The 23926-nt window shown below is 39.9% G+C and overlaps 1 long non-coding RNA gene across 1 annotated transcript; it reads left to right on the forward strand.

Moving 5' to 3' along the window:
• The first annotated feature begins 1256 nt into the window (after positions 1-1256).
• On the forward strand, positions 1257-16092 carry LOC122673806. The gene is made up of 3 exons (XR_006334834.1): positions 1257-1575; positions 8321-8416; positions 15931-16092. It is a non-coding gene; the product is annotated as an uncharacterized LOC122673806 (long non-coding RNA).
• The last annotated feature ends 7834 nt before the right edge of the window (positions 16093-23926 follow it).

Here is a 23926-nt window from a genome sequence, read left to right on the forward strand (position 1 = left end):
TTTAATTTGAGGCTTTAAGGTTGATGAGTTCACCTCAACTGCCCATTGTTCTATTTCAACCTGGCCAGCCATCATATGGCCCTCTCTTGTGATCTGGAAATTTATGATGCTCCAGTGAAGAGGCTACCATCTTGAATTGGCCAAAATTCATGTCAGTTCTTAGAAGGGAAAAGTCTTATTTACATGACTTCTGGCCTTTGATCCATCACTCTACCAAAGTATTAAAATCCCAATGTCCCCTCCTGTTTTTCTTTTACATATTCACACTGGGCCAGAAAGTGTTAGTGAGAATTTAGAAGCACTAAAGTAAGTGGCAGCCATCTGGCCTGGCCAACTTCTGAAAAATAAAATTCCTGTAGAAGATAAGGCCTTCTTTGGATGACACCTGTGCCCCAGGGAAATTGGCATATTATTATGAGCAGGGGGAAAAGTCATTCTACCACATGGGAGTAATTGTTAGCAGGCAAGAGATCATGTAGTACACAGCAATTGTGGATTTTAAGGGCAAGATTCCAGACCATGATATAAGCCCAGTTGTCTGTCCAAGGTTAATGGGGTAATGTCCTCGCTTACTCTCACTTGGAGCTAAATTAACTTTGTAAACTCATAGGTTCTGTCTTTTGTCTGTAGGAGTCAGGGTTTAGTGTTCTGAAAGGGAACCAAAGGATTTAATGTTTAACTGTGTGTCTGTACCTCTTTTCAGCAGACTGCGAGCCCATCTCCTTTTCTAACACACCCCTCTGAAAGGAGACCCAGAGAGGTGAGTCTTTGATGACAGCCTTTTTTACTTTGTTTAGAGAATCCTGTCAGGCGTTGTGTTGTGAGAATACCTCGCCTGCCTGCAGCTGTGCTTCACCCAGGACTACTGCAGCATAAGGTTTAAATCATTGAGTTCATGAGGCTGGTGAGTGCTGCCCACTATTTTTCACTGAGGCTCCCTTCTGCGTGTGTGTGTGTGTGTGTGTATGTGTTAGTCACTCATTCGTGTCTGACTCTTTGGGACCCCATGGACTGTAGCCCAGCAGGCTCCTCTCTCCATGGAGTTCATCAGATGAAAATACTGCAGTTGGTTACCATTCCGTTCTCTAAGGGGAGGCTTCCTCTACAAGTCACCAAAATGGCTGCCAATTTTGTAAGAAAAGTCATTCAGATGAGTTTGGCCTTGTGGGCTGGGAGGGAGGGGGGGAAACATCATGTATCAAAGCAGTGAACTGATGGACTGCATTTTTACTTTACAAGCAACTGTTTAGGCAGCCTGAAGGAGAGGGTCAGATGATCTGTCCCGTTGCATGCTGCGGTCATCACAGTGAAGGAGGCCAGCTTCAGTGACTGCAGTGAACTGGTCAACATCTGGTTGCTTGGGAGCAAACTGATTGTCGTCAGGGAGCAGCATTGTACAACTATGAGTTCTGTCCAATATTTACAAACTGTCCCTTGTTCCGTGAAGATCCTGGCTGAGATGACAGTGGAAGCTCCAGGATAAGTCCTTGAGAGAAGCAACTGCAGAGAAGCAGGTGTACTGACACTTCACCCACTGCACTGTGACTCCAAAATGACCCGTGTCCACCTTCTCAGGTCAGTGCCACTTTTGCTTGCTGTAGAAACGTCCTTTTAACCACAGTTCAGGAATGCTAAGTCAGTACCCCAGAGTGGTGGGAAGGCTTTACCTACTTTACATTCACCAAAGCCACTTCTAGTACTGGGTGTAGTCACACTGAAGAAAGGTCACCCAAAGATAGGGAACCTGAGGGATCAGGAGAGCGAGTCTGGTGCTGGACCTTTGTGCCTCAAACACTGAGGCTGCCATTGGTCCTGGATCTACCGTCTATAGAAAGAGATCCATCCCCAGAGTTTGACATTTTAAGGAAATCTGTTAAAGTATTTTCTCATGCCATATCTTCACCTCTGGAAAGTTCACAGGCCTGCATACCAATGATTTCATCACTGTGCAACTAAGGTTAGTAATACAACCCAAGAATGGTGAACTTGTACATGGGCCCTTCCATTTGGGTTGTTCATCATTTACGCTCTGTCTAAACAAACTAAAATTCAGGATCAATTGGTCAATCCATCTGAAAATTGGATGGTAGTGATGGTTATGCAAATCTATAAACCTACTTTTAAAATATTATTGTACATTTACAATGTGAGGATTTTATGGTATGTAAAATTGTCCCAGTAAGCATTAGTAATTATGTTTACAATAAACAATATTATTAAATAAACAATAAATAGCCAATCTGATATTTTCAGATATTTCAACAACTAGTTTGAATTAAACTTCATTCCTAGCCCAATTGGTCCTGAAGAAATATACCATTAATATGGCCCCTAAATGCCCCAATTTGCCATAAGAAATTATTTGTCAAAATCTGAGCTGGAAAGTTATGACCAACCTAGATAGCATATTAAAAAGCAGAGACATTACATTGCCAACAAAGGTCCATCTAGTCAAGGCTATGGTTTTTCCAGTGGTCATGTATGGATGTGAGAGTTGGACTGTGAAGAAAGCTGAGTGCCAAAAAATTGATGCTTTTGAACTACAGTGTTGGAGAAGACTCTTGAGAGTCCTTTGGTCTGCAAGGAGAGCCAACCAGTCCATCCTAAAGGAGATCAGTCCTGGGTGTCCATTGGAAGGACTGATGCTGAAGCTGAAACTCCAATACTTTGGCCACCTCATGCAAAGAATTGACTCATTGGAAAAGACCCTGATGCTGGGAGGGATTAGGGGCAGGAGGAGAAGGGGACGACAGAGGATGAGAAGGCTGGATGGCATCACCGACTCGATGGACATGAGTTTGAGTAAACTCCGGAAGTTGGTGATGGACAGGGAGGCCTGGCGTGCTGCGATTCATAGGGTCGCAAAGAGTTGGACACGACTGAGTGACTGAACTGAACTCAACTGAGCTGGTTTACGTATAAATAACCATTTTTAAATCTATATGAACATTTGTTTTCTAATATCTCCAACTAAATATAGAATGTTTTAGATCTAGACAGTATAAAAAAAAGCAAGTATTTTAGCCATTGAGAAAGAATGAAATTGAGATTAAATTTCACAAATGACTACAGAATGACCATTCCTTTAAGTATAATTATTCAAAATTCTGATAAAATTATATACATAAATTTCTCTCATAGAAAGACAGTACTTAACTTTTTAAATTGAAATCTCTATAAGCTACATGGCCTCTTGCCCTAAGACTAGATGCCTTATACACAAAGTGGGGAAAAGTATTCATCCATTTCAGCATAACTACTAAACTTCTTGATAAAGAAAAATATCCTTCTTTCTTTAATGTAACTTCTGTTTTCACTGGTTTGAAATAATAACCATAAAATTTTAAACAGCAGGAAGCCTTACAAAAGCCAATTATCATTCATTCAAGCTCTATGATCCTTGCCAGTTTATCTAAAACTAGTTCAAACCCAAAAGTAACTTTTCATAGAAAACTGCTGCTTTTCTTGTGGTCTAGGAAATCAATCAACTCTTAAATACTGTTTAATCTGTAATGTAAGGAAACCTCAATATCTCTAGGGGATTCATGGGAAGCAAATGGTGAACACCTAGAACCCTCTATTTCATCTAATTACCCTTTATTATAATAAAAGCTTGAGTGAAGTGCTTTCAGATTTGAAATTAAAAAATCATTTATTTCTACTATTTGCTGTTGTTCACTCATAGAGGAATTGATTTTATGTTGAATGATCTCACAATTCTTCTAAGGGGTAGAGGGATAACTGCTAATCTCTTGTTATTATTTGATCATCACAATAATCTTTTTAGCCAGGTAATGTTATTATAAATGTTCAATTGCTGGAGAAACTGAGACTTAATAAAGCTAAATATCTTGGCCAAGTTTATTACATTTATAAGGGACAGAGACACCCAGGACTGGGTTCTAGAGTCAGGATTAACAATTCTGCAATAGAGTAAGAGAAACTGAAGACCAAGGAGTCTCACATGAGCTCCTATCCCAGGGAAAGCCTTCCAAAGGACAAGATCAGACCAACATCGAGTTTGCATTGACTGAAGAACTGAGTTACTCTTAAACCTACAATGTAAATATTGTGCTAGGAGAGAGTGGCTTTAAAAAATAAAATTAAAAAAAAGGCTTTTGCCAAGGACTGGCTAGAAGGAGGATTCAGGAACATGAGATGTATAGTCTGCGAATTTCAGCCCCAGATGAAGCAGTCTGTCCAGGACAGGACCTGGGTTAGGTTAATATTTTTGACCTGTCATTTACTATGGAAAATTCTAAATAGACCACAGATTCCAGCTGCTTCGGATGGGCTGTTTTAATAAGAACATTGCACTCACAGACTGTCAGTTTCCTGACTGATAAACCTAAATGCAAATAGTGTCTCATACTGTTTGGAAGAAGCCAAGACCAAGCTGAACAGTATGTTTTGGCTGGGAACTCCCTAAACATTTTCTAGGAGCTCTTTCTTCCTGCTGGCAGAAGAAAACAAATCTAGTTGGGTATTATAAGATATTTTTTTTCTCCTGTTTAGCCTCAAAGAAAAATACACTTTCCTGAGAAATCTGAAATTATAACGTGCTCTTTTAGACATTGCCACATAATTTACACTTCTGGCAAAGATTCTCCCAGCAGCCACTTGGGATACATTTTCATTCAGCACATTGGCACTTTTATGTAATTTTGATAAAGGTCTTATTCACTGGGATAACTGTGGCAACTCACTGTCCTTTGGTTGTCCTACCTGGACTATGTGTTGAATGGCTTGAATTGCTGAGTGACTGGATAACCGTGTTACCCGTGAAGCACATTAGTTGGAGGTGAAACACAGATGATAATATTTAAGGGCCCATTAAGATCTAGCAAGGCAGAAGCTGGGTCATTCTGCTTGCATTGGCCAGATCCTCCAAAGCTTTCTGTTCTTTTCTCCACGTTGATACTTGACCAGTCTTGTCAGTCCAGTGACAATGGAGAAAAAAAGGAAAAAAAAAAATGAAACGCTGTTAATAGGATTATACAATTTGGGGAATAGAATGTTGTTACAGATGATTGTTTTGAAAGCTGACTTCGTTTTAGTGAAAACAAGCTCAATCCATTACACCAGAGGCCGTAGTGCCAAACACAATCTTTTCTAGTTTGAAAGATGTGATTGCTTTTTAATGTGGAAATTTCACAAGGTTACAAAGAGGAAAAAAAAAAAAACCTAAACTCCTTTCATGTAACAAAGTCACTTTGGGATGTAGGTTACAATGCCCTGACAGTGTCCAGATACCCTGACCACATCGCAAATCAGGAAGGTGGATCCATTTGATTTACACCATTTCTCAATTGTGTTTCTCTTATGCCTCTGAAATGGCCTAAGAGTTTCTTTACCAAAATAAATAGAAAGTAAAGATAATCTAAATACTGGAAGTTTGCAGGGTCAGGCAAGGATAAGCGAGATAGGGGAAACAAATACAGGTAAAGAAACGTAGTGTACAGACCTCTGTGTGTGTGTGTCTGAGAGAGAGAGAATTCTCCTTTACCAAAGCAGTTTTATTTGCTCACTCCAGTTTGGCCAACCAAATCCTGTTATTTAAACCTGTTCTAATAATTTAATCTGGTGCTTTGCTGTCACCAGGTTCCACACCATCTTTTTTTCTCCCCTATACCTTTAGGGGATTTTAAAGGAAATTAAAAATTCATCAAATCAATTTTTAATGTGCTCATACAATATGGCTGAGATTAACGAAATGATGATGGCCAGGTTTTGACTCTGCCATCATTTATCAGACACTGTAATTCTTTGTTACTATAAGGAGTATGTCAAGCTTGTATATTGTCACCCTGATTATTTAACTTATATACAGAGTATATCATGTGAAATGCCAGGTTGGATGAAGCATAAGCTGGAATCAAGATGGCCAGGAGAAATATCAATAACCTCAGATATGCAGATGACACCACCCTAATGGCAGAAAGTGAAGAAGAGCTAGAGTCTCTTGATGAAAGTCAAAGGGAGAGTGAAAAAGCTGGCTTAAAACTCAACATTCAGAAAACTAAGATCATGGCATCTGGTCCCATCACTTCATGGCAAATAGCTGGGGAAACAATGGAAACAGTGACAGACTTTATTTTGCGGGGCTTGAAAATCACTACAGGTGGTGACTTCAGCTATGAAATTAAAAGACGCTTGCTCCTTGGAAGAAAAGCTATGGTTTTTCCAGTAGTCATGTATGAATGTGAAAGTTGGATTACAAAGAAAGCTGAGTGCCGAAGAATTGATGCTTTTGAACTGTGGTGCTGGAGAAGACTCTTGAGACTCTCTTGGACTGCAAGGAGATCCAATCAGTCTATCCTAAAGGAAATCAGTCCTGAATGTTCATTGGGAGGACTGATGCTGAAGCTGAAACTCCAATACTTTGGCCATCTGATGCAAAGAACTGACTCATTGGAAAAGACCCTGATGCTGGGAAAGATTGAAGGCAGGAGGAAAAGTGGACAACAGAGGATGATGGTTGGATGGCATCACCGACTCGATGGACATGAATTTGAGCAAGCTCCGGGAATTGGTGATGGACAGGGAAGCCTGGCGTGCTGCAGTCCATGGGGTCACAAAGAGTCAGACACAACTGAACAACTGAACTGAACTGATCTGAATACAAAATGAAATTCTCAGAATACAGTTGGTGGGACAAGGAAACAGTGTTTCTACTGGTAAGGAAATATATATATATATTATATATATCACTAAATTGAGAATGATCAAAAGTTACGCTGTGTTGAAGAGAATTGAATGTCCATTGTGTGGAATACATCTCTCCATTCTTCAACTAGGCTTTCATCCCTAGCTCGGGAGGGTGGTGCCATAGCAGCAAATACAGCCATGACAATGTAGCAGCATTTTTCAGAACCTTGGATAGAAATGACATATACCCCATGAAATCTTTTTGTCCTAACAGTAATTGGTTGTTATTTTTTTGTCTGCGCATTCTGAATACATGTCATCCTGTTCTTTTGTGACTGGCAGGGGAAAAACAGGTGAAGAAGCCATATGATTGCAGTGCTCCTTGCAAAAGTTTGGCCGACAAAACTACTATAGCATCTTCAGGAGCCAGCATAAAAGAACACAAGTCTAAGCATTAAGGGAACTGGGACACTGGAAGGGAAATGTGCTGGCCTTTTGTTGGAGTGAAATTTAGGGGAAATAAGTTGGGAGTCTGAAAAACAAAGCAAGGCTACAATGTCCAGTTTTATTTAAGCAAATCCTGGTTAGAGCCTGGTAGTTCCACTTGGTGCACCATTCACTTAGTACTCAGGCCAGCTCACGTTAGTTCATTGAATGGCTACCATGTTCCACCTATTTCATGTACTTATTTGATCCTCCTGAAACCTTGAGATAGATATTCTTATCCCACTTTGCAGAAGGAGAAATTGAGAGGCATGGATTTAAGATACCCCAGATTCATCCACTCCAGAGCCCATATAATCCCACTACCTGTTGTTTATTCTACCACCAACTTCACTTATGGCAAAAGCCTATTGATTCTTGGGACTGGGGACTGGACTTATTCAATGATATGGAGTCTAGTTAAGTCTCCAATTAGAACCTCAGAGTCCTTGGTTATGAGACTTTGAGGAAAGGGTTTGGAGATCTTCAGATGAAAGGAAAACAAAGCATAACTTTCTTTAATCAAATATATATTCGATATGACAAAGTGTTGTCGGCTATGTAGGTTTGTTCAGCAAATAAGCCTCTGAGACCTTCATCTCTACGTTCTTGATACCTAGTGTAATGCCTGGCACATAGTGGTTACCCAATGAATATTGGTTGAAATTAACTGCGCAATTCATAGTTATGGAATAAATCAGGAAATTTAATAACTTATGCAGAAATGATATTTCATATTTATTTCTTCGTTTCTAAAGTTGTCCTGTCCGAGGTGATTCTAAAATATTTATCTATATTTTACTCTTTTATGGTATGATGACAAGGCTTTGTAAAATGACATAACTCATTATGTTCCTTTTTAAAAGGTGAACTAAACATGCCCCTACAACAATATTCCCATAATAAATGTCTTACGGAGTATTGATTAATGGATTCTTTGGTTAAAAAAAAAAAAAACAGGTTTCTTCTTGGATTTCAGTTATTGCTTAGACTGCGTGGTCTATACAGGAAAAAAAAAAAAAAACTGCATGAAATCAGACACCAAGCTCGGAGGGCATGCATGCACACTGTACCAGAAGTCATGTTGTTCCAATCCAAATGTACTAAATCCTCCTGTAATGTGTGGTCAAGGAGTTAAGTTCTAAAGGAAATGCCTAACGTGGAAACCATATCTGTCTGTCTCCTTCAGCCTCTGAGCCTCTCTGAAGAACTCTGCAGAGGAAGGTGTCTCCAATGCTTCACCCAGGAATGATAGCCTTACCAAGTGCTTCGAAGGAGTCATACAGTAAGGGCCAACTTTGGGTTTGGAAAAGAGAGGAAGCAAACTGACTCTGTGGTTTGTTGTGAGATCCTAGGAGGAGCTTTGAGTGTTACAGAGTCTTTCCTCTTCCCACCCTTCCAACCTCCTCCTCACTCCCTTCTGGATTTCATTCTTTCTCACAGAAGCTTGGCAGTAGGCAGAGTGAGAAAGTCTAGCTGGGGAAAGGACCCTTCCGTTCAGGTCTCCTTTGCATGGCCTATGACTGCAGCCCCAACAGTCGATTGTGAAACTAGAAGCCCTCTGTCATTGAGTCTGTCTTACCAAGAGGAAAAACTGCTTTGTGTGATGACTTTATGGCAAATGCTGGCAACAGCTTTGCCCTGCATACTGAAAGAGAGACATTTCTAACCGCAGCTCATGAACCACACATATTTACTCTGGCACATGCCCACTATTTGTTCATAGGCTTTCTGTCTCTACTAATGCGTTCCAATTTTGGAGGCTAAATCATTGCCAGTAGTTTCCAGGACATTCCGCTAGGCTAAGCAAAATTGCCCTAAGCGGTAGTCAGAAACCACTGGAGTAGTATTGTAAATACAGACTATTTGCAGAAAATGAAAGATAGCAAACATCTTATCGTTTTTGTGCTGCAGAATTCCATGGGTCATATCTTGCAGAGAGTCATGCAAGGCACTAACAAGAAACTAGAGCAAGGTACAAGGGCTTTCATCCCCACTAAAACTCAAAAATTGTGCCTGAAACCACTTGGAAAGTTGGTCACAGTCTAACACAGCTTTAACACTTTAACACTTCTGAACACTATTCAAGAGTCATGCTAGAGATTAGATACAGCCTAAAACCTGTAGTAGCCTTTTGTCTGGTGTGGATTTTTAAATGAGCATAAGATCTGAAAATATTGGAGCAAGATAGCTCTGCATTCAGTGATAGCCATCCCATCACCATGTGAGTCTTTCCCTTGGGCCAAACAATGACTGAATGGTTGATGTAGAACCAGGTTGATTCCAAGATCTGGGATAACTGGGGAATTCTGCATTTGTAATAAAACCTCCCAGCACTGTTGAGCTGCCTTTTACCTTATCTCACCTCTGGCAGGGACTGAGGAAAGGCTACATTACATGATATTGCTTCTCAGTCCATATCTCTTTTGCCTGTTTTCTATTGGATTTGTTTCTAACCAAAGCAGAGTTTTTGCTTATCCAAGAATTTTAATAATAAATAAGAGTGTTTGTTATACATTCAACAACTCTGATATCGATGCATCAGTATGACCATGTCTGTGTTTGAAAAGAGGAAGGAAGCTCACTCCAAAAGCAAGTGCTCAGTATCCACTAGTATTCTTTTGAGGTGGCTAGGCAGATTCTTTAAGTACTTATACATTTTACAATACCTCTTGAGGGCTATTGAAACAAGTCTGTTTCATCCTAAGGGTGAAGCAAAATTAAGTCGAAATAAGCCACAATTAAAACTCCATGTGTTGGGTTACGAGACACAGGAAGGATATCCATATCGCTATCCATGTGTATTCTGTTAACATTTCAGGCATTTTAACTTTGGGGAGTGGATGGCATGAGGGGGACTAGGTAGGAACAAGGCCACCACATCAAACTGATAGTGGGGTGGAAGGAACATTTGACACCTCCCGCCTTTTCTGCCCCCTGTCTGTTTTTAATTTTGCTTAATCATTCCCGTCTGGAGATTGTATATTTTAAGTTGCCTCTCCAAGCAACACAGAGGTATAGTGTCAGAGAGCCTGATCTCAAAGCCAGGCAAACTGATGTGAAAGCTGTAAAGGCCCCAAGCCACAAGAAAGACAGAAAAGGAATGGGGTGGGGTCTTGGCTGAAATGACATTAGCCTTCAGGGTGTATGCAGTAACCAGGAAGATGGCACTGGGAGACATAACCTTTCTCTCATGATGAGTGTAAGACTTTTTGTGTGTTTGTGTTTTAAAAAGTTAACATCCCTTTGAAAGTTCTAAAGGTGACTTTCTGGCAAATGTGAACTACCATGAAATTATACTGGAAAGAGATTCCAAGGCAAGAGACTTCAAAGTGAAATTTGTCCATTATAAATATGAAGGTAATAGAAAAGGGAGAAAACTGGTGACAGAACCTAAAATGTGTTTTACACATGTGCACATGCATAGAAACATCAAGAAGTGGATAGACCCCATCAATAGTAACTTCAAGGGAAAAAGTATTACGCTGAATCCTAAAACCACTCCCGAGTCATGTAGATCTGGGGTGACTTCAAATTCACACAAGCTAAGTGTTGGTATTTACATGTACATTTCTAAAACATATCTGTAAGATGGGAATGATAATAATTTCACCTATAGCAAAACTATGGGCTTCCCTGGTAGCTCAGCTGGTAAAGAGTCCACCTGCAATGCAGGAGATGCTGGTTCGATTCCTGGGTCAGGAAGATCCCCTGGAGAACTCACTCCAGTATTCTTGGGCTTCCCTGGTGGCTCAGACAGTGAAGAATCTGCCCGCAGTGCCGGAAACCTGGGTTCAATCCCTCGGTTGGGAAGATCCCCTGGAGGAGGCCATGGCAACCCACTCAAGTATTCTTGCCTGGAGAATCCACATGGACAAAGGAGCCTGGCGGGCTATAGTCCATGGGGTCGCAAAGAGTCAGACACGACTAAGCGACTAAGCATAGCACAGCACAGAAAAATTCTAAGTCTCAGATGCAGTACTCAAAAATCATCTTCCATTATTATTTAATGACTTACATGATATGGGAATTTTTTTTTTTAATGTTGTGCAATCCCGATAACCAATAGCTTCCTCCCTACAGGGAATAGCCTTGAACCTAATCTACAATTCTTTCAATTTTTTGTTTTCTTCTCATATATACTTTCCCCTGCCCAGGGTTATTGAAGACTCTGTGAATGCAGCATCACTGCAGGTTTATGCACCACTGTAGTCATCACTTGACATTGTCGATATTGTGGTTTTAATGAAAGGAAGGCTGTAGGCTTACACACACAGATATGCATTGCATTTGGAAAAAAACCAAAACATTTTGAATAGCTTTTCTTCATGTTTTATCACCAGTTAGAGGAATAATAAAACTACTTATTTACTCTTTTGCTGATGAAGCTGATGCTGTTTACTGTAGTTCTGTAATGTATTTACCTCATCTGTTTCCCTGTTTAGTTGTGTGTGTCTAGTTAATGCCATTCTTTCTTAAAAGTGATAAATTATGACTGTAGGTTGTTTTCCCTAAGCTTTTTTTTTTTTTGGTAGTTGTTATTATTCAATAGTCATAGAAGCAGTGGGGAAGTTACCTCAAATGAGAGAAAATTAGTAAATGAAGACTAGAGATTCATGGTGTATGTGTGTGTGCCAGTGCTGGAAATCCTATGCCCTATGTGCATTTACGCATGTGAAAGACATGTGTTTACAGACAGAAACCATGCAGTTATTAGCAACCAACAATGGTGCTCTTGATTCTCACTGAAAATTACTCTAAGTCACATGGGAAATTTTCATAAGTGCTTAAATCAGAGCCCTGCCCAGTCAATAACTCAGCGAATGCGTCCCGGCTAAGCTACGAAGATAGTGAGAAAATCTTGGATTAGGAGAGCCAAAATGTAACATAAATAGTGTCAAATCAAAACTGCTGTGGGCATTTTTTAAAGTTATTTGGCTTAAGTCCTCATGTACTCAGAAGTAAAGCATTGCTGCTGCTTTCAAAGGGACAGAGAGCAGAGGAAAGATTTGATCAGAGGCACATAAGCACTTAAAAGAAAACAGGAGCGACTGTGAGAGTACATATTCTGAGTAGGAACCAGCTGCGGGCACTTCTGAATCATTTGTCTTCCTGATCTTTTAGGAATCGGCCTGTAGGTACCACAAGGGTGAGGCCTGGAGCGCCCGGGGAAGGGTGCATGTGCGTGTGGGGGGGGTACGGAGCACTTTCCCTCAGTGCCACCCCCACCCCCAGGAGAAAGGGGTGTCCAGTCCTCGGTCTACCTGCCGACAGGGCAGTTAGGCCCGCTCTCCTGTTGTGTTGCTCCCTGCCAGCACCTCCTCCTTCAGCGGTGATGAGACCTGGCTATGCACAACAGGTACTCTGGACTCTCCTAGGCTTGAGGACGGGGCCTTCCTTACTCAGACTAGGTACTTGTCTTTGTGCGTGATTTTAAGGGTGCTAAAAAAATGTGTCTAAGTCCCTAAAATATTACTCCCATCAATCTGCAACATAGCTTCTGAAACGTCACCACTAAAAATCACCATCTTCAAGTCAATGCTAATCATCCATAGTAAGAGGAGTGATGTGTTAACTGCTTTTACCCTTTCTATTGCCATTCTAATTGGATTACCAGATAACGTCCTACCCTTTTGAAAGCAGAAATAAACATGCAATGTGATGGGGCACAATGCGGGCAGAATCTGACAGAAAATTTGGTCAACATGAGAAACGGAAAAGGTCCAGGCCATATCAGTTCCAGTGAGGGCCACAGTGAGGGGACCTTGGGTAACCAGATTACAAAATTATACCTCTAGGCAGGGGAAGCAGGCAAGACGAAGGGCCATTCCAAAATCAGTAAATGTTGTCCAAGAACCACTTACCAGCATTTCCTAAGGCTGGTTCTTCTGCTGGAGTGCAGACCTTCCAGCGAAATATATTGTGAAAAAATGTCACCCCTCTACTGTAAACAAACACCCCACCCCCACTCTGCCCCTCTGCCCCAGTTTCTCATTTGCAAAACTTACAGTTATTACAGCAGTCTCCAAGGTTTTTCGGAGGAACAAGATATTCAAGGAACCTAGAGCTCTTCAACCAAATGATTTTATCTCAGATTTCTCAGTTTTGACACCCAAGCTCTCACATTGGAAAATCAACATATCTTTGTCATATTGTTGGCTAAAACACAGCAAGTAAATCCCTTGAGAACTGTAGAGATATGAACAGGCTATTCAGCATAACCTTGTCAAAAGAAGATACAGTACTTTCTGGGTAGTTCCTGTCCCATAGTCCAGAATAGGTCATTGTTTCTAAAAAAAAAATATATATATATATGTATATGTATATACACACACACGTGTCTGTGTTGGGGGGGTGGGGTGGTGCTTCCCAGTTGGCTCAGAAGCCTGGACTATCATCAGACCTCCAAACGTTCGATGCCACTACTTCCAAATCACAAAACTTCCCTATCCATTCAGGACTGTGGGACTCTGGGAAATTGCCCAGGCCATGTTTCATAAACAGGCCCTGGAACTCCTGGGAAAGGAGCTATCTTGACCCATAGGAAAGGGGTCACTGCAGGTTTTATTATGTGTTTTCTAGAGGTACAGATGAGGTAGGGTGAAGGAGGTAGAGTTCATGCCTGAAATGGGAAAAGAGATAATTATCAGGAAACTATTTCTTTAGCTATTCAACACAGCCCCTTGGGTTAAGAAAAAATTTAGGAGCCTGATTTTCCTGATACCTTCTGGATTTAAAACAACAACGGGAGAGTGTCATTGACCTTTCAGTATCTTCCAATAAAGCTATGTCAGTAATAATATTTTTTAAAGATGTACTTTCATTATAAGTAGAGAAGAAAAAAAAAAGTGAAAAACACACTTTAGCCACTTCGTCTTATTCAATTATTCAGGCAAACTACAAATAAGAATGATAAATTCATCCAGCCTCTGTTTTTCCAAATGTTCCTAATGTTTTACTAAATATGTAATTTACTCTCATAGAAATTGTATCAGGAAGACAAAAGCCAACAGAATTATCCATAATTTACAGATGGGTTAAGAAACAAGCAAAAATTAGGTAAAAACAATTTAGCCCCTCACTAGTTGTTTTATCTTCATGATCCCATGTTTCTTAAAAAAACAAACAAACGTTGAATTGATTGAGTACTTTGGTGCTAGGAGGACACAACCTCAAATGAAAACAAAGTGATCAATTTTCCAAAACTAAATAATGAATCAGTGGTGGTGCTGCTACTAGAATCAGCCAAGAAAATAGTTATAAAGATATTTAATCTCAGAAATGTCCTTCCATTCATTAACTCAAGGATATGTTTCTTTTTGAACCACAAAGATTAAATAGTTTTAACAGAGATTATATCTAAGGAGGCCACCCAAATTTACCTTTCCATTTCTCATTCCCTGGTCATACTCTAGAGACATTAAATATCTTGGTCCAGAAATGTATATGTTCCACTGAAATTAAGTATGTTGGGTTTTCCGTTCTTTGGGCAAACATTAGCGGTCAGTCACAGACTCTTTCAACCAGATAATGTTACTCAGGAAAAAAATTCTAAAAGATTCCTGTGGATTAGATAGTCAGACAAAATTTTCCCTGTACAAGGCTGTGCCTCTGAACAATCATGATGCTGACCCAGCAAAAGCAATGTCTTTATTTCATCTTTGGAATCCGAGGAGGAAAACGAAAAAACAAGTGGTCATTACTGAAGGGGGTTTCGATAACTGCTTTAATGGGACAGGGTGATTTTATGTGAAGGTCTTTGTGACAACTCAGGAAGAAACAATCAAGAGGAAAACTGTTTTTACAGCTTGTGACAAGGTAGTGCCAATAAATAGGAATGACGCCTTGATCGTTTATCCCAGAGACCCTAATGCTTAGTTTGACTGTATAATTTATCATCCAAGCTAAGATATTTTTAGAGAGTGAAAGGAGGTACAGTTAGCAATTATGCTGGAACAACAGGTGTAAATTAAAATATTTCAGGCAAACAGGGCAAATGATCACCCTACTAATACTAGAAAAGAGATTGATTATAGCATAACACTGACATGGAGCAGGTTTCTCATTAGTATTTAATATGAAGACAGCTTTTTTATGGTGTTTAATACATGCTCATTTTAACTATACAGGGTGGTGATATCCCAGTACATATCCTCCTTGTACTAATCATTAAATCAGTGAATCTTATCTTGTCAAATGGTAGGTTAGTTTACATATTTTAGATATATTGAAAGGGACATCAATTTTTTTTAACCCTGAAAACCAGTTATTAGAACATAATAATGTGCTTGTCTCCTGAATATGAATGCCCATTCCATGGGGAGTAACCCACTTACCTGGAAAATAGGAGTTTTCAGTTTATCCTTTTGGATTTGTAGTGTCTTAAAGGTAATGTTTATTCCAGATCATCTTGGGGGATAAAAACCATTGTAGCATGGAGTCTTGGCACATAGTAGGTACACAGTAAATATTTGTTGAACAAATGAAAGACATGTACTCAGCAGAATAATTTTTAAAGAAATATGAATATGTAGAAAATCATATATTTATTTTTATTCAACTCTTTCTCAGTAGTTACATAAAAGAAATAAAAATACACACTGGAGTCAACAATTATTTTGCGTGCTCCTGGAAATAACAGCAAACAGGTTGGTTGCTATTCAGAACTTACAGAAGAGACAGTATCTCTCTATAGATCCTGCAAGCTTAAGAGATGAAACAGTTTGTTTTGGTATGAAAAATAAAATAAAACCTATTTTTTTCCACTTAATTGAAGTATTCTATCCCTCCCATGATTAGGACAGTTATCCTGGAGAACAGATTTGATGTTGGTGTTGAAGAAAGTTCATCAATGACTTGGCAAGAAGTAAGAGATGAAGAGTTCTGGAAGCCTGTGTAGAAATGCTCATAGAAGAAAACAGGTAAAACTTGAGGAAAAGACATGAAGGAATTAATAATAATTATTTTTAAATGATAGTTATATCTGATGTAACTTCAGAGGGAAGCTGAGCAAAGGATACATGACACTTCCCTGTACTATGTTTGCACAGTTTGTGTCTATAATTATTTCAAAATAAAAGTTTAAACAAATTTTTAAAAAAGAAAACAAAATGAGAAAGTTGAGATGGAGAAGTAAATTGTCTTAAGACAAATTTCATGTAATTAGAATATGCTAAAGGAAACTATAGTGACTCTTTCAACATTCTTTATTCAACATTCAAGAAATATTTTTTGAGTACTTTTCTATATAATAATCACTTTTCTTAATGTTGAGGATACTGTGGTGAACAAAATAAAGTTCCTGTTCTCGAGGAGCTTATATGCCAGGGCATATATATAATATGCAAATAATAGTCAAATAGGAGATGTGGGTTCAATTCTGGGGTCAGGAAGATCCCCTGGAGAAGAAAATGGCAACCCACTCCAGTTTTCTTGCCTGGAGAATCACATGGACAGAGGATCCTGGAGGGCTACAGTCCCTGGGGTCACAAGGAGTCAGACAGGGCTGAGCAACTGAGCCTGAGTCAAATGGATACATAGTGCTTCAGATTATAGTAACTGCTCAGAAAAAGAGTAAAGGGGTAAAAAGGCACAGTGAGACAGGCAAGTACCGTTTTATAAGGGTTGAAGGAAGGCACTCTGATAAGGTGACATTTGTGCAGAACAAAAGGAGGGAACTGAGCCACGTGGATATCTGAGAAAAGAGCTTTGCAGACAGATGCTACAGCACGCGCAAATGTCCTGAGATAGGGGCATTCCCAGCATGTTCAAAAAGCAGCAAGGAGGTCAATGTGGCCTGAGAACAAGGAAGAGGGTGATAGAGGATGAGTTCAGGGACATAGATAGGGTGAACTCAGAAAGCATTATAGGCTTTGAAGACAAGGAGTCTGTAGGTTAGGGCCAGGTTGGGGTTTGGACATAAAACTTGAAAGACATTAGCATGGAAATGATATTCAAAGTCAAGAGGCTAGATGAGACCACCAAGAGAAGAGTTTAAATGGAGAAGGCAGGTTGACACAAGAACTGAGCCTTGAGCAGTACTGATACTTCAAGATGAAGAGGATAAAGAAGAAATGAAGAAGCAGCAGATTGTGACATAGAAGAAAGGTGTCCAGAAGGCCAAGAGAAAAAAGTGTTTCAAAAAGGAAAAAGTGACCAACTGTAACCAGTTAGTTGAGAGTTAGAGAAAACGAGGATTAAAAATTGACCATTAGATTTGGGAAGTAAATGTTGGGACATTTACTAGATAATTGAGGGAGAATGTTAAGGCTGAAGGCCTGAGAGGAGCAGTTTTAAGAATGACTGGGTGAAAACGAATATACTGCCCAAAGCAATCTATAGATTTAATGCAATCCCTATCAAGCTACCAAAAGTATTTTTCACAGAACTAGAGCAAATAATTTCACAATTTGTATGGAAACACAAAAAACCTCGAATAGGCAAAACAATCTTGAGAAAGAAGAATGGAACTGGAGGAATCAACCTGCCTGACTTCAGACTATACTACAAAGCTACAGTCATCAAGACAGTATGGTACTGGCACAAAGAAAGAAATACAGACCAGTGGAACAAAATAGAAAGCCTGGAGATAAATCCACACACCTCTGGACACCTTATCTTTGACAAAGGAGGCAAAAAAATACAATGGAGAAAAGACAATCTCTTTAACAAGTGGTGCTGGGAAAACTGGTCAACCACGTGGAAAAGAATGAAACTAGGACACTTTCTAACACCATACACAAAAATAAACTCAAAATGGATTAAAGATCTAAATGTAAGACCAGAAACTATAAAACTCCTAGAGGAAAACAGGCAGAACACTCTCTGACATAAATCACAGCAGGATCTTCTATGACCCACCTCCCAGAGTAGGAAATAAAAGCAAAAATAAACAAATGGGACCTAATTAAACTTAAAAGCTTTTGCACAACAAAGGAAACTATAAGCAAGGTGAAAAGACAGCCCTCAGATTGCGAGAAAATCATAGCAAATGAAGCATGACAAACTGACAAAGAATTAATCTCAAAAATATACAAGCAGCTCATGTAGCTCAGTACCAGAAAAATCAATGACCCAATCAAAAAATGGGCCAAAGAACTAAACAGACATTTCTCCAAAGAAGATATGTAGATGGCTAACAAACACATGGAAAGATGCTCAACATCACTCATTATCAGAGAAATTCAAATCAAAACCACAAATCAAAGTCACATCTCACACCAGTCAGAATGGCTGCCATCAAAAAGTCTACAAGCAATAAATGCTGGAGAGGATGTGGAGAAAAGGGAACGCTCTTACACTGTTGGTGGGAATGCAAATTAGTGCAGCCACTATGGAGAACAGTGTGGAGATTCCTTAAAAAACTGGAAATAGAACTGCCATATGACCCAGCAATCCCACTGCTGGGCATACACACTGAGGAAACCAGAATAGAAAGAAACAGGTGTACCCCAATGTTCATCATAGCACTGTTTACAACAGCTAGGGCATGGAAGCAACCTAGATGTCCATCGGCAGACCAATGGATAAGAAAACTGTGGTAGATATACACAATGGAGAATTACTCAGCTATTAAAAAGAACATATTTGAGTCAGTTCTAATGAGGTGGATGAAACTGGAGCCTGTTACAGAGTGAAGTAAGAAAGAAAGAAAAACACCAGTACAGTATATTAACGTATATATATGGAATTTAGAAAGATGGTAACAACAACCCTATATGTGAGACAGCAAAAGAGACACAGATATAAAGAACAGAGTTTTGGACTCTGTGGGAGAAGGTGAGGGTGGGATGATTTGAGAGAATAGCATTGAAAAATGAATATTATCATATGTGAAATAGATGACCAGTCCAAGTTTGATGCATGAAACAGGGCACTCAAAGCCAGGCTCTGGGACAACCCAGAGGGATGGGGTGAGGAGGGAGGTGGGAGGGACTTTTGGGACACGGGGAAACATGGACACCTGTGGCTGATGCATGTCAACATGTGGCAAAAACCACCACAATATTGTAAAGTGATTAGCCTCCAATTAAAATAAATAATTTTTTTTCAAAAAGAATGACTTGGGGTGGGGGGGAATGCAAGTGAGGAGAGAAAGTATCTTTACAAAAGGAAAGGCAAATTTTTCAAGGAAAATTCATGTAAAGAAGTATAGAGAAATGGGGACAGTATTTGGAGAAGATGTGGAGTTTAGAGGTTGAATGGAGTTTTCACCACTAAAACCAAGCAAACAAAATAAAACAAATATTTGTTTGAAACTAGAGCTATAGCATATCTGTATGCTGATAGGACTGACCTAGAAAGCATAGAAATTTTCTTGAAATAGGTGGTTAGATTTAACCCAAGTTTGAAGTCTCTAAAGTAGAATGAGGGGGATTTTAGCTGCATCATTCTGGATTGATTTAAAGGGCAAATTGAGTAACTACCACTAGTATTACTATCGTTTCTTGGTCATGATCTTACCTGGGCCCTGCTCAAAAGGGGGAATGTAGGAGAGCCAAGAGAAAGGAACAGAAAGTTCACTAAACTTCAGAGAAGAGGTCAAGGAAGAGATCTGAAGCCAATCTGTGGGATATAAAAACCAAAAAATGGCTGACTGGAAGGGCTGCTCTGGGAAATTTTGATTGTAGGTGTGTAGAAGTCAAGTGCAATCCTTTGGTTGGGTTTATAAGTTTATATATTATTGTGAATTAGTATGTGCTCTGTGTAAAAAAAAAATCAGACAATATAGAAATACATAGGACAGAAAAAATGAAAGCATGCACACACACTCTTCTCATATTCTACTCTTTCGGGGGAACCACTGTTAGCAATTTGATGCACATCCTTAGAGCTGTGTATGGGTGTAGTTGTACACATACATGTATGTATGTGTAATTAATTTACAAAAATAGAACCACATACCCTCCATGCTATTCTGCAACTTGCTTTTTACACCTAACAATATGTCTTTTGTGTTTTTCCATCTCAATAAAAAGGCTTCTACCTCTGTCTTTATAAAACAAATAGGAACTTGATACAGGAACATGATACATTATATAAAAGGGACAACAGGGTATATATAGAATCTCCCTCCAATCTCCCAGCAGTCCGTTTCTCCCAGAGGCAACCGCTATTACTAGATCTTTAAATTTTCTTCCACAGCTGGGTATTGTATATAAACATATGTTTATATGTTGTATTTATATAAATGGTAAATCACCATATATCTCATTGTATATCTTGCCTTTTAAATTTTAACTATATGTCTTGGAGATCGTTCCACTTACAGCTGCCTCATTCTTCTAAATGGCAACATTGTATTCTATCCTTACTTAATCAAATCTTATAACTGATATTTCTACCTTTTTGCAATGGAGTGAAATCAACCATAATGAGTAAAATTTAGAATTTATTCATCAAAAGAAAAGAGAAAAACCAAAATATAGAAAGGCCAAAAGAAGGCATTTTACACTATAAAGAATTGTAGATTAAAACTAAGTCTGGGGCCTTGTCTATGTGGCATTAAAATAAATTCTGGAAAAGCAATTTGAAATTCTAGGTGCTAATATTTTTATTTTCAAAAAGGAATTAATCTTTTTAGTATGTTCAAAGATATGAAAATGAAGAGCATCTATTTGTTTTGGATGCCTAAATCCTCTTAACAACCCTGATGAAGCATTTTTCTGAGAGGAGTCAGTGAAGTTCTAGAAAGTCATCTTTGTTCATAAAAATGCCTGGTTAAGAAATCATTTTCCTCCATTTGATATTTGTCAATGGCTATTACAGTTGATACTATTCAGAGAGGCTGGCTTTACAGATATTCTGAATAAATTAATGTCACTGAAATGGCACATCTACTAGGAAACTGCAGGGGAGGAAAGTGGCATTTTTCCCGTATATACAATACACTATTAATTGAATTGTCTAGAAAGACAATGTTCTGTGGTGGTGGGAGTCTCAAAGTAGGAGTCCTCACACTGTTCTGTGACCAATAGGTCTGTGAAGTTCAATTCTCTTTGCTTCAGTTTCCCATCTGGAAGACAAGAGAAATAACTGTGTCTGGTGCCTCTGCCTACCCACAAGCCATGCTGAGAGAAGTGGAAATGAGAGCTGGCCCAGGGCGGGAAGTCTCCCAATAAGGTACTGTTTCTGTCATCATGTTACTGTGATTCTGACCGGTGATGTTTCAGAGTGGGGTTAGAGGCAGAGAAATGTGTGTGCCGGAATCGACTGGGGAGATTTTTCAAGCCACTCCCTCCACTGCTCCTTCCTTCCGTCACCAGTTAAGAACCTCTGTAACTGAAGAAAACTTCAGTGGCTGGTTCCAGCAGGTATGGGACGTAAGTATTAGACGCACACACGGTCATTAAGGTCAAGGACTTCTGTTTCAGGAAGAGTTGAGTTGAATGTTGACCCCACCCCTTCACTAACTATAGGATTTTGAACAGTCTATTCCACCTTTTGAAGCCTTTACATCCTCACCTGTAAAACACCTGCCTTTAAAGGTTGGTATGTGCCTGCCAGGTAGCTAGTTACTGCTCAGTACATAGTTCTGCCAGTGGTTCATTGGTAACTCCAAACTTCATTGTCCACTCTGAACCATGGATTTAAGGTTTTATTTGTCCTTCTCTTATAAAGGTTTAATAGAGGTAGGATCCTTATACATATATATACTTAAATGTAGAGTTTTAAGGCTAGAAATAACTTTAAAACTATAAAGGTGACCCTCACCAAACTCTCAACTTGTGGATGGGGAAACTGGAGTCTCAAAAAGGCAAGTGATTTATTCAAGATTACAGAGATGTTGAAAGACAGGGAAGCCTGACAGGCTACCGTCCATGGGGTCGCAGAATTGGACACAACTTAGCCACTGAACAACAGAGATATGTAATAGAAGAGTCAGAAGTAGAGCCACATCTTCTGTCTTCCCATCCAGTACTCCTCACTTCCTGCCTCTCGAATCACACATTTAATAAATATAAAAAATACTTGCTTTAAAAAGTTAATGATGAGAATGCTATTTCCTTTCAATGGCAGGATCAGTGACATCATCACATAGAACAAGAAAAATCCTGTGAGATGGCCCTTATCCAGGCAATAAAACTAATAGCAGAGGAAGGTGTGGAGAACTACATCTTATTATTGCAGAGGTGGCATCCAAGACTGAGAGGGGTGAATGACACCCTGAACTCTAGGGGCCAGACAGAGACCTGCTCTGTGAGGGGAGAGATTGTGAATGAGGAGGCGAGTTTCCAGTGTTTCCTTAAGGCCCGGAATCTGCTCCCCCAGACCGGTCCTGAACTTTAAGTTTCTATGTCTCCCTTGAGGACTCACAAAATTTCCAAAATCTTCATGTTTTTCTCTCGTGGCTGCTTCTTCCTAACATCCTGGACTCCTGCTCTTTGACTAAGACAGACAGCCCTGCATCTGCAAACACACACTGATACAATTTCCCTGCCCCGGGTGAACCACACCCACTGGGAGTTCAGAAAGCGGAGCAGGGCCAGTGACTAACACCGAGAAACCTTACATTCAAGTCAGCAGATGAAGGCAACAGATCAAGTCTGTGCCTCTAAAGACAGGCCTGAAGGACCTTCTGGGCGCCCTCAACAGGCCAGGACACCAACACAGGCTGAAGAGCTGCGCTGCGAGTCTGACTCCCCAGGACGGAGGGGAGGGGAGGGGAAGGTCCCAGAACTGGAAGCACACCCAGTCCAGTTTTGGACACCGGCCCGTCTGCCCACGAATGACCACTGTGGAATCTCAGGCGAGCGGGCAGCCCCCAGAACTCCGCCTGAAGCCTCTGCCTCTGAGCACGGCCCGGCCGGGCAACCGCAGCAGTCTCCATTCCAGCTCTGGTCCCCATCAGGAAGGCATCTGTTACCTCCTGCCCGGCCGCCCATTCTGTGGTCGCCAGTGCAACCCAACGGCCATAAATTTCAAACTCGGCTACATGTTGCCCTACTTCCAACTCTTCACTGCCTGCAACTCGCCCTTTGAGAAAACAGCTTTACTCCGGAGTGCTCTCTGCTAAATGAGTGCCACCTTGCCTCCTTCCTCCACATCATCATTATAATTAATAAGCAGCAATATCATCCCTGGTGGTTATGTTCTTATTAGGTGTTAACTGGCCTTCGCATCATTATCTCATTAGGCCTTTCCACCTAAATTGCTTTATCAGCTTCCCTCCGAAGGGGGTCTGGTACTGTCTGGCTGAAAGGAACCCACTCTACAAACATGAACAAGCGGAACGATAATCACAGGCATTTAAACCTAATCCAGATATTAATCTTCTTGAAAAATTAATGCTATTTCTACTACTGGGAATACTTTACATTGCTCTAAACCCTCTCATCCAATGTGTTTCAAGCAATATCCAGAAGCTTTTTAACTTCATCTCACTCACTTCATGAGGAAAAAAATGTTGTAGAAGAATATATTCTAAAATACTTAAAACAGTTAACACCTCTCCCCCCCGGCCCCACCCTGCCATCATGGCCCACATTTCTATTTGAATAAATTCTCTCCAGGTTTTTTTTTTTTTTTTTTTTTTCATTAAGAGGCTGAATTTCAAAATTTTATATAAAAGACTGTGAATAGCTTGGCTCACTGAGTCTCCAGTGCAGTTGTTCTAGATGCAATCTTTTCTTCAAACTCCCCTAACAGTGCTTGGCTTTTCTTTCCTTTAATAGCACTCATTTTGTAATTCAGCATTTTGTAAAAGGTAGATGAAGACAATTCTACTCATAGATGAATGGAGAACCCAAACTAATACATTTCTCTAGAAATGCATTCTTTCCTGAGGACTAATGAC

Source organism: Cervus elaphus, chromosome 18, assembly GCF_910594005.1.
Source record: "Cervus elaphus chromosome 18, mCerEla1.1, whole genome shotgun sequence".
In the NCBI taxonomy this organism is placed as follows: domain Eukaryota; kingdom Metazoa; phylum Chordata; class Mammalia; order Artiodactyla; family Cervidae; genus Cervus; species Cervus elaphus.